General features: G+C 38.5%; 1 long non-coding RNA gene across 1 annotated transcript; it reads right to left on the bottom strand.

Annotated features, from left to right (window-relative positions):
- Window positions 1–2443: 2443 nt before the first annotated feature.
- Window positions 2444–7747, bottom strand: LOC121138217. The gene is made up of 3 exons (XR_005875369.1): window positions 7568–7747; window positions 3098–3224; window positions 2444–2505 (listed from the first exon to the last, which is right to left on the bottom strand). It is a non-coding gene; the product is annotated as an uncharacterized LOC121138217 (long non-coding RNA).
- Between the last annotated feature and the right edge of the window lie 5387 nt (window positions 7748–13134).

Below are 13134 nucleotides of genomic sequence, written 5' to 3'. Positions count from 1 at the left end.
AAGGCTTTACCACATTGATTACATTCATACGGTTTCTCTCCAGTATGTGTTCTTTTATGACTTACAAGAGAGGCATGTTGTGCAAAGGCTTTACCACATTGATTACATTCATATGGTTTCTCTCCAGTATGTGTTCTTTTATGATATTTAAGACCACTGGCACATGCAAAGGCTTTACCACATTGATTACATTCATACGGTTTCTCTCCAGTATGTATTCGTTTATGCCTTACAAGAGAGGCATATTGTGCAAAGGCTTTACCACATTGATTACATTCATATGGTTTCTCTCCAGTATGTGTTCTTTTATGACTTACAAGTGAGGTGTGTTGTGCAAAGGCTTTACCACATTGGTGACATTCATAGGGTCTCTCTCCCGTATGCATTCTTTCATGTGATTTCAAACTACTGTCATGTGCAAAGGCTTTACCACAGTGATTACATGCATAGGGTTTCTCTCCCGTATGAGTTCTTTTATGTATTTGGAGTTTACAGTGTTGTATAAATGCTTTCCCACATTGATTACATTGATAGGGTTTCTCTCCAGTGTGTGTTCTTATATGCCTTATAATCTCACTATGACTTGCATAGGCTTTACCACAGTGATTACACTCAAAGGGTTTCTCTCCAGTGTGTATTCTTTGATGTACCTGAAGATTACTGAGCTGCGAAAAAGTTTTACTACATTGATTGCAGTTGAAGGGCCTCTCTCCAGTGTGTGTTCTCTTATGTACTTGAAGTTGACCATTACTTCCAAAAGCTTTACCACATTGATTACAATCATAGGGTTTTTCTCCTGTGTGTGATCTTTTATGTCTTTGAAGATGACCTTGCCTTGCAAATGCTTTACAACATTGATCACATTCAAAAGGTCTCTCTCCAGTATGTGTTCTTATATGTACTTTAAGCTCGCCATGCCTTGCAAATGCTTTAGAACAGTGATTACATTTGTAGGTTTTCTCTCCAGTGTGAATTCTTACATGACTTTTAAGCACACCATGACTTGCAAAGGCTTTACCACATTGATTACATTCATTTGTTTCCCCTCCAGGATGTGTTCTTTTCTCAGGTAGGAGACAACTGTGACAAGCAAAGATTTCACCATACTGAAGACTTTCATATGGTTTCTCTCCATTATGAATGTTTTCATGCCTTTGAAGATGCCTGAAACACATACAGTTACAACACTAATGAGACTATTCATAGGGTTTCTCACCGTATGTCTTCATTCCTTTCTTCAAACATAATAGGCACATGTGAAAGGTTTATCACATGCATTATAGTGAGGAACGTTAGTATCTGTATAAATCCATTTCATAATATGGCCTAACTGTAAAGAGGAATCAGATCTTAAGTTTTATATCCCGGATGCTTCCCCTCATTAGGGGTTCCTTTGTATCTTTGAAAATACCTGTGTTTGATAGTAACAGCCTTTATTTCATGGCCTACATGTAAAGCATCTTTATTACATGAGATTTTTCACATACTTGAAAAGTACTAGAGGAACTCATAGGTTTGCCATATTTATTGTACTCATAAGTGTCCTATAGTATAAGTCACACTACATTGTAAGAATGTACATGGACAAATGGACATGTTCATTCATTCCAATGATTATAGTGTTCTTCCACAGTGTGAGTTTATTGATGTCTTCCAAAGAAGTTGGAAAACCTGTTAATTGTAAACTTGTATGACATTCAATTAATCTCCTCAAAGTTGAGACCACTAAATATCTTTCACATCTTCTAAATGTTCTGAGAAAGAGGGAGATGTACACACCTTCTTTCAATACTCTAAAATCACATAACTTGTGTTTAGTGTTACATGTGATATTCTTTTTTCATGTTTTTTTTGAGACAGGATTCTCTTTGTAGCTATGGAGTCTGTCCTAGAACTCACTATGTAGATGAGGTGGGCTCCCAACTCACAAAGGTCCTCCTTCTTCTGTGTCCCAAGTGCTGGGATTAAAGGTGTGTACCACCACCGCCCAGCCTGACATATGATATGATTGTTAAAGGAAGAATGACAACTAAAAGTTTTCCTCACTTACCCACTATTTTCCCACATAGACACATGGTATAGGGATGAGGATTTCTCCACAACAACCTTCTTGACTCTCATAAAGTGACACTTTCAATACACTAAACAAAGGCACACTTATGTGAGCAATGGCCAGCTTCACTATAGACTCTTTTTTACTTAAAATATCTTAGATATATATATATATATATATATCATTGTTTTCTTGACTTCTTTTTCACAGGCATTCCTTGGAAACACAGAATAACTACCTGACACTGAGGCACATGTTCTGGTGAGAGATTAAGAATCATTATTGTACTTTAAGCTGTGCTTATTTACACTGTTGCTCTACTTTACATCATTCAAGAGACATTAAAATTTCTTCAGAGGCAAATTTGTGTAAACTTTTACAAGAAAATTACCTTCTATGTCTTCTAGAATGTTCACAGTGTTCTTCAATATTATAGTCTTCCCAACTGTAGCCTAAAATACAATACGAGAAAATAAATGATATATGAATGGAAATTTTACAAAATTTAAATTAATATCATCAATGACTGTGGGGACAAGAGACCTTGGTCAGAGACCAACTTCCGCATCAGCCTGGCACCAGGCAGCTGTAAGACAATGTTTACTAAAAACAATACAATGCTCATTGCAATAAGATCCTGAAAAGGGCTTCTCCACGTGAACATCCTGACCTGGACATTTTCCATAGCTTAACCATCTCTTCTGAATCACCCAACACAGTCTCTGGTGTCAGGGCAGAACCAGCCAATGGTAAGACAGGGAACAGAAGCTTTTCTGGAGGGAAGCCTTTCTTGGGAAGTTTTCTTGAGCCTTTCTGGGGCCTGCTTAAAGTTTTGTTTACATCATGGACTGGTCTCTGAGTGATCAATCCTGACACCTCTGCACATTCTCGGATACAGTCTGTGCAGCAGGTGTGGCAAATGAACATGATATCTATTCCTTATTCACCTACGTTTCCCTTTTCTCAATCAATATTAGAGAAGAGTATCAACAACAAGGAAACAGTCTTCCCCTTTTAAAATCATGAAGTAAAATTTAGTCTCACCTATGGCAGTGAGGTTCCTGTAGGTCTCCATCATCACATTTTTGTAGAGAATTTTCTGAGAAGGATTCAGCAAATCCCACTCTTCCTGTGTGAAGCCGATGTGCACATCATCATAGGTCACTGCAAACTAAAATAACCCACACATGAGTAATGCAGGAAGTATGATAATTGCATTGTACATGTATGTTTCTTTCATAGTTTATTCATATAATTCTGGTACTTCCCAAACTTATTCCATGACATGGACATTGTAAAGTATTCACCCAGCCACTTTAGAAGGAAACTGACTAGGAGGTTCACATGCACCACTTGTTGGCTGGCACTTTAAGTATCACATAGCCCTTATAGAGAAATCCCAATGAACAGACATAAGATGCAAGAAATCACATCAGCAATACTGAGAACACATCTGAGAAATTGTATGGCAGGTCCTGCCTATGACAGCAATACGTCAGCAGCTGGTACCAACTTCTCTCTGTCTTTTTTAGGTTTTTATTACTATGGGGAGACATCATGAATCATGGCAACTTTTACAAAAAGAAAACATTTGATTGAGGTGTCTCCCTTAAAACTTGACAGGTTCCATTAGTCATGTCAGGGTGCATGGGAGAGTTCAGGCATCTGTGGTGCTGAAGGTCAGAGTCCTTATATCTTGTGCCAGAGACAACGGGAAGTTGACTGACTGGGCAGCATCCTCAGTATAAGAAACATCAATGTGTGACCCCAGAGTGACACACATCCTCTAGCAAGGAAAAGTAAAGTCCTAAAAAGCCACACCTCCTACTCCTATCACAAGTGGGTGCTGACAGACTATAGATTGACAGCTGGGAACTTGCATGGGACCAAACTAGACCCTCTATATATGGATGACAATTATGAGACTTGATCTGTTGGCGGGCCCTGACAGTGAATCCAGGACCCATCCCAGATGCAAGAACTAGCTTTTTGGAGACCACTCCCTATGGGAGATAACTTCCTCAGTCTTGATAAAGGATGGAGGGGATTGGTCCTTCCTCAACTTTGTGTGCCAGAGTTTGTTGACTCCCAAAAGTGGATATTACACTTTTAAGAAGAAATTACCATTTGTGAGGAGAGAACAGGGAATGCAAAGTCGGATATGTAGGGGGCTGTTGATGGAGAGGGAGGAGAACTATGCTGGTATGTAAAATGAAAGCAAAATATTTAAACTAAATTTAAAAACAAAAAGTGTATGATCACCCAAAGTGACTGATTTTGCCCTCATTTCTCTATATGTAACAAGAATTTGGAAAACAAATTTATCCCAACTTTTGTATACAGAGTTTTTGTGTGAGAGAGGTTTACCAAGTATGTGCATGCGACATACCAGGGAAGACAATGTTGGATACCCTGGATGTGGAGTAGCAGGTAGCACTAAGCCTCCAAATTTGAATGATGGGATCTGAACTCAGGTCATCCCCTAGAAGTATAAGTGCTGAGCCACCTGCCAAGCCTGATCATACTTTTTAGGCAAAACACTAAAAGTCTTTCACAGATTAAAAACAATTAGAATAAAAGAGCCTACATAAATAAAAGAGTAAATAAATAATCATTGGGAATTTGATGCATCAATATTAGTATACTGTATGGGGTAAATTTGCCAAACTCACTGCAACAAAGCCATGCCTTCTAATAGTGACACTCCCTATGAGATTGCCTTCAGACTATCACATTGCCACAATCAGGTCCTTTTTCATGATGGTGACTCAACCAGCTGATTTCCTGTCATGTTTCCCCCTTGCAGTGCACCCAACAACTATTTTTACTACTCTGGTCTAGTTCTCCCCATGCAACTCCTTTTCCTGTGACTGCAAGGGACACTCAAGTACATAATCTAAATGCATGATTGGAAAACCCTGACATCATACAGTCACTTAACTTAATAAGGGGTAAACAAGACGGCAGCAAGGTCATTGCCCTGGAAAGCAACAGACTGGGATCAAGGCCACCTGTGTCAACATGATACAGCTTGTCTCAAAAACATTTTCTCTAACATGCTGGAAGTGCTGCTATGCTAGAAATAATATGCCTTTCCAATTAGAAATAACTACACAGTCTAAGAGATTAATAAAGAAAAATCTCTGTAGTGGTAGTATACATTCATCTATCTCTGTCTAATGCTCAAAGAAGAGAGAGCCTAAAACACATTCATTTTGATTTATTGAGACAAAGTTACTCTGTGCAACAGCCCTAGTTATCCTTGAAGCAGCTCTGCATATCAGGCTGGCATCAAACCCACAGCGATCTTCCTGCCTTTGACTACCGAGTGCAGGGATTAAAGGCATGCACCACCTCCACCTGGCTCATAAAACAGGTTTAATTTCAAATATGCTGTCATCAATTTCTTTTAGGTTCAGTCTCCTGCTTGCAGTTTGAAAAAAATTAGAATTAGATGGTGACAAAAAACTGAAAGTCAGGATAGTAGGAACTGAAAGAGTTCCATAGAAAAGATATAATTATTGCATGCTACACTGGTAACATGAAACAACAGGTCATATTTCACTGACAGGTCCTGAGGTAGAGGTGCCAGAAGACGAAAAAGATAGGAAAGGCAGAACAAAGAAAAGATAAAAGCTGGGGTAGGGAGGTCTCTCTTAAGCTTTGTCTTTTCTAAGTGAGCGTCATAAGGGAAATAGCTCCTTGTATACTATTTCCAGGGGGAAATAGAAGACTTCTAGGAAGTCACCATAAAGTATACAATGAAACTAACTCAGAAGAAGGTTTCCAAATAAATAAATAAATAAATCGGCATAATGGGAACACAGGGTATGCCAATAACACTACTGCTTAAGCACACAGTCGCCTTTGGGACCAATAAACACATCTCCCTATGATAGAAAGAGTTGTTTTCTCAGATTCTGAAGAAATCCCCCCACAACTGCCCTGGCTTCAGACAGTTACATTCTCTCTGAAACATCTTCCTAGTTTTAATGGAGGAGCTCTATTTTATTCCAGATAACTCAGGGCCTGATGGAGAAAACTCCCAGGGCTAGGTCCCAGGCTCTTTCTCGCTCTGCCACACATGTTGCTGGGTTTGAGAAAGAGCTATAATCCTTCTCCATGAGTGTGGAACTAATCAGAAAGTTTTGCTCAGTTCAACCCTCAACACAACAATTTTCCTTGTCAAAGACTTGTCTCATGTTGCCCATCTGGAGAACTATGATATTTTCTCTAGAATGAAACTGGACCTGTGTAGCACACCATATACTAATATTCATTGTGACCAAGCAGTTCCATGTTGATCAGTTTGTAAAAGTCAGGCTCTGTAATATGGGGATGGGCCAAGAGGCTGTTTGTACATCAGAGATTTTGCCTTCTTCATGGTTTGGAGACAAATGTCTGGACAGTCATGGAGAACAAATGTGTATTTTAGCATCCTACTGTCTAAGAGGCCTTCTTTGCATACTACTTATCTTTGGGGTATTTTAGTGGCAGCACTCCCTCAGCTAACTCCTATTTTGTGTGATTTTCTATCTCTTAAGAATTGGTAAATCCTTTATATCAACAATTCTACTCTTCCACATGTCATCTTAGCACTGGAGTGTAATCCAACATGAGAATGCCATTTAGAGGCTTCTTAGTGGCCCATGCCTTTAAACACAGGACACAGGAGGCAGAGGCAGGAAAGTCTGTATGAGTTTGAGGCTAGCCCACTCTACAGAGCAAGGTCTAGGTCAGGTTCCAAAGCTACAAAGAGAAATCCTGTCACACAGAAAAAATCATAAAAAAGAAAAGTAATTCCATTTACACCATGCACAAAATTAACTCCTAATGAATCTTACACATAAATGTTAAATGTGAAATGCAGAACTTCTAGAAGACACGGGAAAAACTATGTCTCTACAATTTCAGCAACTTGCCTTCCCTATGCACCAAAAGCACATTGGTGTTGTCTACATAGATGTTTCTACAGAAAGCTACCAGATCAAAATGCTTTCCACAGATACAGCCCACAGAGTGAAGGATTCACAGGCCAGCACCAGGATTTGGGGATTTTCACTACCACGTGGGACCTCACAGATCACAGAATGTGGCTACAGATTCCCACCCAGCTTCTGGGAGGGCCTGCCACACTGTCCCCCATGCCTCCCCATCCAGCCCTTCTGAACTTGGAAAGCTTCCCCTCACTCACCATGCTGTGTCTTCTGTGTTCATCTGTTCTCCCCTCACATCCCCTACAGCAGCACACACAGCACAGAAATCTATCCCCTGATGCCTGTCCTGCTGTAAAACTAAGCCAGCAACATGGCTCCAGGAAGAGTCCTGCTAGACTTGTGACTGGCAGGTTGGCCTGGAGTCCCTGATTGGCTGGCGGGGCTCGATTGACAAGAGCACTTCCTTAAGGGTTAGAATGTGCTTAAAGGCACAGCACAGGGTTCCCTGTCCCTGGCTTCCCCTACACACCCTGACATTTTAGAGATCTGCAAAAACACGGATTTCAGTATCACTCACCCCTGTCTCCAGGAGATGACCCAGCTCTCCTCTTGCCGTTCACAGGTTCGGCTTCTTCTTCCCCCTCCACACCACATGACGAGCTTGTACATACAGTTACACAGTGATTTTTAGGACACAAAAGAAAATGTTTGTGCAAGGTAGTGGCTATGCACACCTTTAATCACACACCTAGGGAGGCAGAGGCAAGCAGATATCTATGAGTTTGATACCAGCCTGATCTACAGAGTGAGTTCCAGGCAGATATATGTGAGTTCGAGGACAGCCTGGTCTATAGAGTGAGTTCCAGGACAGCCTCAAAAACAGTACAGAGAAACCCTGTCTAGAAATACCCAAAAAAGCCAGATGTTTGTGTCAAGCAGTGGCTGAGCACACCTTTAATCCCAGCAATCAGGAATCAGAGCAGACAGATTGCTGTGAGTTTGAGACCAGCCTTGTTTACAAGAGCTAGTTCCAGGACAGGCTCCAAGGCCACAGAGAAACGCCGTCTTTGTCTTCAGTACACAAGCTTACTTGAAAGAAATGGGTTCTATTGCTTGTAAAGGAATAAACTCAGTAGCCAGAGCTAGGTTGAGCAGGCAAAGAGAGAGCTCTCCTTTTTCAATATCCCTTACATATGTACACTGCTGCCAAAATGTGTGACCCAGATTGTAGGTGGATTTCATTCTCATGCTGTTTTTTTAAATTTTAGAGATAGCATTTATCTGTGTAGCCCTGCATCACAATCTGTTGACCATGCAGGCCTCCAGCTCAGGAAATCCAACTGCTTCTGTCTTCTGAGAACTGGGATTAAAGATGTGCATCAACACCAAGATGGTACAGGTGGATTTTATCTCCTTCAAAGATCTAGATTAAAGATATATATTCTGATTTTAAAACCTTTAATAAGAAAATGCCTGCTTGGAGGTGGTGACAGATGCCCTAAATCCCAGTACTTGTGAACCAGAGGCAGATGGATCTCTGTGAGCTCATGACTAGCCTTGTCTACAAACTGATTTCCAGTTCTGTCTCCATATCTAGTGAGTAATTCTTTGTGGAAAATCCCCCAAAGAAACAAACAACAACAAACAAACAAAAGAGCCCCACCTCATTGAGATTTAGGTAATTCCAGAGATAGTCAGTTTGATTAACTAGAAGAGCCATCACAACAACCAATACAGAAATTAATGAGAAATATTTCTTACCTTAGGTGACAAGGAGCCCATGGGTGTGAATTCTGAAACAATTGTGCTCCTAAACAAGGAAAGCCTGGGAAATTTACTTGGGATTGAGAAATGTTCCTGTAGAGTTCTCCGTATTCTGAAGCATAGTCAGAAAACAAATCCACTTCTGCACATGACCACAATGTAAAAGATGTAATAGTAATAAAAGTTTTTATCTCGGGGGTCACCAACCCTCAAGGAACTGCACTGTATGTTCACAGAGTTAGGATGGAGGAGAACCACTGATCTAGAGGCTACTGAGTGAGACCCTATGGTGCTGGATGGGGAGTAGCAGTCTATTTCATGCTGCATAAACTGAGTCCAAAAGATACAAATTCAAGGCCTTCTTGCTAAGAGGCAAAAATTCCAGAACCAGAGCCGTGGCCTCTCCAATCCACTGACAAAGAAAGGAAGAATTGACCTTCCACAATATTTGTGGTCCCTGAGAAGAAAGGCAGTTTCCAGTATAAGCCTGTCTCCTTGGCCAGTTCATTAACCTTTTCTGAAGCCTGGTTTTTCTCATTCTCCAAGCACTACATGTCCTACATCACCTGCTTATGCTCCAACTTCAGCTTTTTATATCAAGGATTTAGCCTGTGGTAGGGCCTGGACCAGCAACCAAAGAACTCCATGAGTACAGGCCTTCAAGGAGCACAAAAAATACCATCTCATTTTTCCTTTTTTCTAAAATAAAAGGTTATAATTAATAAAACAAAAACTAAGTACAATCAGTTCAATAACTATCTACAATATATACAGGCAATAAATGCATCAACAATGTGTAGCCCATCAGCATTTGACTAATTCAGAAAGAAATACTGCCGTTACCATCCATTTTGTTCAGTCCAAAAAGTTGTACCTAATTTGCTTTCTTTTTTAACTTGCATTATCAAAATTATATTTTCCTCTCTAAACTTTATACAATTTACATTTCTTCAATGAATTTCTTTTCTGAATCACATAAAAAGAAAAAAACTTTAACTATAGTTATAAAGTCTTCAACTCCATCAGAGAACCCAGAAGGAAATAATATTACCTGAGTAAGAAGGAAATGTTAGCAACTGACTTACAAAAAATGTGATAAATAACCTAAACTGCTGGCTGCCTGGACAGTCAATGAAGGATCTTCTGTAACCTCAGGTAATGCATCTGTGGCCTACCCACTTAGAATATATGACAGACTTTTCTATGAGGCAGTACTTTTTAAGGACTTTCCCACCTTGTTTTAGAAGGTTTCCACTAACTCACTATTGTGTGCTGCTGGCCCAATTTGGACAGCATACTGTCAGCAGTTAAGGCAATAGCACTTTCTTGCCCAGTGGCTTACATTTGCTATAAAGAAAGTAAAGCTGATGTGTAGTTTCATTAATGCCCACCATCTGCTCTGAAGTGTATTGTTTCTGCCAGGATCAGACATATCTCATTTTCATTAAAAATGATAAAAACCAAAATATGTAGTCAGGCAGTGGTGGAGTACAAACATAACTCTAAGAAGTCCATCAATTCAGAAAGCCACTGGAGTAGGATATCTCCCTTTAGAGTGTGATGTTAAATTTTATTCCATACTTTAAATTTATTTCTATTTATTTAATGTGCATTGGTGTTTTGCCTGCATGCATGTCTGTATGAGTGTGTCAGGGCCCCTAGAACTGTAGTTACAGTCAGTTGTGTGAGCCACCATGTGTGTTGAGAATTGAATATAGGTCCTCTGGAATAGCAGCCATTGTTCTTAACTGCTGTATCATCACTCCATCTCCATCATTCAGTCTTTTAGCTACAATTGCAAATGGTGGCTTTAGAAACAGAGACAGAGTTTACTTTCTCTTTCCTTGGTTACTGGAACTTTGATGATGGTGTTTCCATTTTAAGAATCAATTTACTCAATTTTTGAACTTTAATAAGTTTCAAAAATGATTGCTTATATTGTTAAATTAATAATCAAGTAGTTGTCCATTAATTAACAAGTATCTATCAACATGTCCAAACAAATAACCAAATTTAGCCATGTATCTAATGGTTCTGGCTATTTTAGAAATGTTTCATCAGAAATAACACTCAACCCTATGCTTCACTGTCTCCCATATCGTGGAGCTTTATTCAATAGGAAATGATATTTTCTGCAAATTTATGCATTGTAGTAATAAATTACTTGTTTCTAGTGTTTAAAAACAGTATAAATTCAAAATTAGAACCTAACAGTATAGAAATTTAATTGACTGGAAATCCCAATGTATTAGTCAGGATTCGTTAGAGTCACATAAATTAAGAATAGAATCTCTTTGCCTTTCTTTCTTTCTTTCCTTGTTTCTTTCTTTCTTTCTTCCTGTCTCTCTGTCTGTCTGTCTGTATATCATCTATCTATATATATTTATCTTTCTTTCTATATATGCACATATCATCTATATCTATCTTTCTATATCTGTTGTCTATGTATTTGTCTCTATCATCTATTTATCTCTATCTTTATCATCTATCCACATATTTACCATCTGCCTATATAAATCTATCATAGTCTATCTGTATATATCACTTTTCAAATATCATCTAAGCATATGTGTCATCTATCTATCTCTATCTCTATTTTTATCTCTCATCTATCTGTCTCTATCCATATCTATGTTACTAAATATATAATCTGTCTTCATTCTATATCTATCATTTTCCTATTATTATCTGTATCTGTCTATCTATATATAACTATCATATATTTATAAATATAAAGACACCCATGTTCATAAAAGGAACATTACTAAAACTCAAATCTCACATTAAAGCCCACACACTTATACTTTGAGAATTCGACACCTCACTCACACCATTGAACAGGTCCACCAGATAGAAACCTAACAAAGAAACAATGGAACTAACAGAATTTATCTCTCAATTAGATTTAACACATATATAAAGAACATTGCATCCAAGCAATAAAGAATACACATTCTTCAAAGCACCACACGGAACCTTCTCTAAAATTGACCACATACTTGGCAGTAAAGCAAACCTCAGCAGATACAAAAAATTGGAATAACTCCCTGTATCCCGTCGGACCACCGTGGCTTAAAATTAGAATTCAACGACAACACAAGTTGCAGAAACCTCACAAACTCATGGAAATTGAACAATGACCTAGTGCATCACCCCTGAGTAAAGGAAGAAATAAAGAAAGAAATAAAAGTCTTCCTAGAATTCAATGAAACCCAAGCCACAACATACCCAAACCTTTGGGATATTTGAAAGCAGTTCTAAGAGGAAAATTTATAGCACTAAGTGCCCACATGAAGAAACTGGAGAACTGCCACACTACAGAATTAACAGAACACCTGAATGCTCTTGAAAAATAAGAAGCAAACTCACCCAGGAGGAATACATGCCAGGAAATAATCAAATTGAGAGCTGAAATCAATAAGTAGAAACAAATAAATCAATACAAAGAATCAATGAAACAAAGAGGTGGTTCTTTGAGAAAAATCAATAAGATAGACAAATCTTTATCAAACCTAACTAAAAGAGAGAGTACATGCTAATTAACAAAATTAGAAATGAAAAATGTGACATAACAACAGACAATGGGGAAATCCATAGAATCATCAGATCATACTTTGAAAATCTGTACACCACTAAATTGTAAACTCTAAAGGAAATGGATGATTTTCTGGATAGATATCTCTTACCAAAATTAAATCAAGTAAACATAAATGATTTAGACAGGTCTATATCCCCTAAAGTAATAGAAGAAGCCATAAAAATTCTTCCAACCAAGAAAAGTCCAGGACCAGAGGTTTTCATTGCAGAATTCTACCAAAAATTCAAAGAACAGCATATACCAATACTATGAAAAATGTTCCACACAATAGAAGTAGAAGGATCACTGTCAAATTCTTTTTACGAGGTTACAATTACTTTAGTAGCCAAACCACATAAAGGCACAACTAAGATAGGGAAATACAGACCAATCTCCCTCATGAACATTGATGCAAAAATACTCAATAAAATACTGGCAAATCGAATCCAAGTTCACATCAGAAAAATCATACACCATGAGCAAGTAGGCTTCATCCCAGGGATGCAGGGATGGTGCAACATATGAAAATCCATCAATGTAATCTACCATATAAACAAGATGAAAAAGAAAAAGCTGTGGTCATCTCACTAGGAGCAGAAAATGCCTTTGACAAAATCCATGATAAAGGTCTTGGAGAGAACAGGGATAACAGGAACATACCTAAATATAATAAAAGCTATATATAGCAAACCAACAGCCAGCATCAAGGTAAGAAACTAAAGGCGATTCTTCCAAAATCAGGAACAAGACAAGGATGACCACTCTCTCCATATCTCATCAATATTTTACTTGAAGTTCTACTT

The sequence above is a fragment of the Mesocricetus auratus genome, unplaced genomic scaffold (genome assembly GCF_017639785.1).
Source record: "Mesocricetus auratus isolate SY011 unplaced genomic scaffold, BCM_Maur_2.0 contig_6491_pilon_obj, whole genome shotgun sequence".
NCBI classification, from domain to species: domain Eukaryota; kingdom Metazoa; phylum Chordata; class Mammalia; order Rodentia; family Cricetidae; genus Mesocricetus; species Mesocricetus auratus.
Note: the sequence above shows the minus strand (reverse complement) of the source record. Positions and strands in the feature narration are given on the sequence as shown.